General features: G+C 39.5%; 1 protein-coding gene across 1 annotated transcript in view; it reads right to left on the bottom strand.

Moving 5' to 3' along the window:
- The window catches only part of LOC109519020 (cAMP-specific 3',5'-cyclic phosphodiesterase 4B-like), a 69358-nt gene that overhangs the window by 65229 nt on the left and 1629 nt on the right, over nt 1–2500 (bottom strand). The window contains exon 3 of the mRNA XM_019875257.1: nt 819–871. The gene's annotated coding sequence lies outside the window, so the exon portion shown is untranslated. The remainder of the gene's footprint in view (nt 1–818; nt 872–2500) is intronic.

Here is a 2500-nt window from a genome sequence, read left to right as displayed (position 1 = left end):
CGCACGCACACACACACACACACACACACACACACACACACACACACACACACACGCAAACACACAATGTCATAATATGCTCTCATTCAAGTCCCATCTTGTCAAACCACAATTGCACAGATAAACACCATCATCGCATCATTCTATGAAATACGAACTACTCATACACCTACATTACCTTAACATTACAGGCAGAAACATTCTCTGAAAAAGGATGTAGGAGTGTTTCAAAGGTCAAAAAAAACAAAAAAACAATACCTTCAAGCAGATGTCATGCAGAGACTTTGTATCTGTTATTTAGAATAATGTCAAGTGTGACTTGACTGACAAATGACCCCTTATTTCCATTGAGGTCGCAATGATGTCTTCATACTAACAACTCCAAGCTGATAGGTTCTCAGTTAAGTGTAAAACTCATTCACTTTCAAATGCGAACAAGTAAATTTTTTCATGTTCGCACACGTTGAGAGGTTTCACTGACGCATGTAAAATACAAGCAAGGTGTAAAAATCACATGCTGAAAAGAGGGAGGTTTCTGTTATGGCTTCGTCGACAGTTTTATCAGATGAGAGTACGTGTGTGTCTGATGTAGTTTTGGTGTGCTTAATGACGACAATAACAAAAAAGTGTAGGGGTACAATGCAAATGGTATTCAAGGCAAAAGTTGTCACGTATGCGATACTGTGAGGTGGGGTGGTTGGGACGAAAGCGATCAACAATAACTAAAGGCACGTCCGGGCTACATCAGTAATACACCAGCTAAATAATGATGAGTTCATGCTGTTACAATCCAAATTTTCATCTGAGCTTCTTCTTACCTGGGAGGCACACTTTGGTGACTGCAGGCTGATTTGCGGCTGCAGGAGATCTCCTGGAAGAAGGAAAGACAGTCAAGAATGATGGTGGACGTTTTGGAGAAATTTAGTGAATAGCAATACAGTTGAGAAGTGTTTTAATTATTCATACTGGTGATACAAAACTCATTCCAGGTTGAAAAACTTCATTGGATTCTCCCACGATTTTAGATATTAACCCTTTCATGCCCAAATAATGATAACCTGTAACCTAATAATCTGATAAGGTGCCCACCAAAGTAACCGCTGGCTCTAAAAGGGCTCAACCTAAACCATCGTAAATGTTTAATGAAGAATATTTGAAAAAGATATCGACTGTATAATTAATTTGTCGAAATAGCCGAAGATTAAAGGTCTACATCAGGGATGACCAACTGGCGGCCCATGGCCTGCGGCCCTAATCTGACTGGCCCCTGGAATAACAAAAAAATAATAATAAAAATGGGGGTTGGGGGGTAATTAAAAAATAAAAAATAAAAATTTAAGAAACCCCACAAAATCATTCAAAAAACACAGATGAAAATTCAATTTATTCTTCCAACATGTGTGTGTGGCTGTGTGTGTGCGTGTGCGCATGCGCGTGTGGAGGGGAGAGGCAAGATAGTAGAAAATCCCTGAAAAAAAAAAAAAAAAACAGAAAAAAAACGCAGAAAAAACTATTTAAAAAAATATTGAAAAAAAACCCAAACAGATATGACAATATGTGAATCTGTGAGAGAAACTGCAGTGGTCGACTGTGTTTTAAGATTTAACATCACGAATATCAATGGGATGGCAGAAATGGCTCAGTTGGACTTACAACAGGTCTTATACCGCCTTATATTACACCGTGAGTACAATTTTTTTTTTTAGACTTGAAATGAGATGTGGGCGGCATGGTGATCGACTGGTTAGCACGTCGGTCTCACAGTGCAGAGGTGCATGGTTCGACTCCGGCCTCCCTGTGTGGAGTTTGTATGTTGTCCCCGTGCTTGTGTGGGTTTTCTCTGGGTACACGGGTTTCCTCCCACATTCCAAAAACATGCATGGCAGGTTAATGGAACACTCTAAATTGTACTTAGGTTTGAATGTGAGTGCGAATGGTTGTTTGTATCTGTGTGCCCTGCGATTGGCTGGCAACCAGTTCAGGGTGTACCCCGACTGCTGCCCGAAGACAGCTGGGATAGGCTCCAAGTGCGGCCGCGACCTTCGTGAGGATAAGCGGTTTAGAAAATGAACGGATGGATGGATGGAAATGATATGCAGGACAAATGTAGTAGGTTACATCAATAATATTGAAGGTTTTAACTCAGTTGATTTTCATGAAATAAATGTACAAAATGAGTTATGTTGGTTTTCTGCTCAGCATTTTTATACTGTCCTTGAAAGGTAATTGGTGTGCAAGATAGCAAAAAATTCGCTGGGAACAACAAAACAATAATATTACTAAATATAACAGTGACTTTGTTATTTGCTTCATACACTGTGTTGGGTAAGGACAGATATTTTATAAATGCATTGAGAAATGTATGACAGAAAATAAAACATTTTAAAAACACGTATTTTGCATTAATGCACATAATTTGTCCATATACTTGGTTAGAAAGTCTCTCTCTCTCTCTCTCTCTCTCTCTCTCTGTATATACGGCGGCGGGCACCCTTACAAA

The sequence above is a fragment of the Hippocampus comes genome, unplaced genomic scaffold (assembly GCF_001891065.2).
Source record: "Hippocampus comes isolate QL1 unplaced genomic scaffold, H_comes_QL1_v1.1 scaffold132, whole genome shotgun sequence".
Lineage (NCBI taxonomy): Eukaryota > Metazoa > Chordata > Actinopteri > Syngnathiformes > Syngnathidae > Hippocampus > Hippocampus comes.
This window is presented reverse-complemented; position numbering and strand designations above follow the sequence as displayed.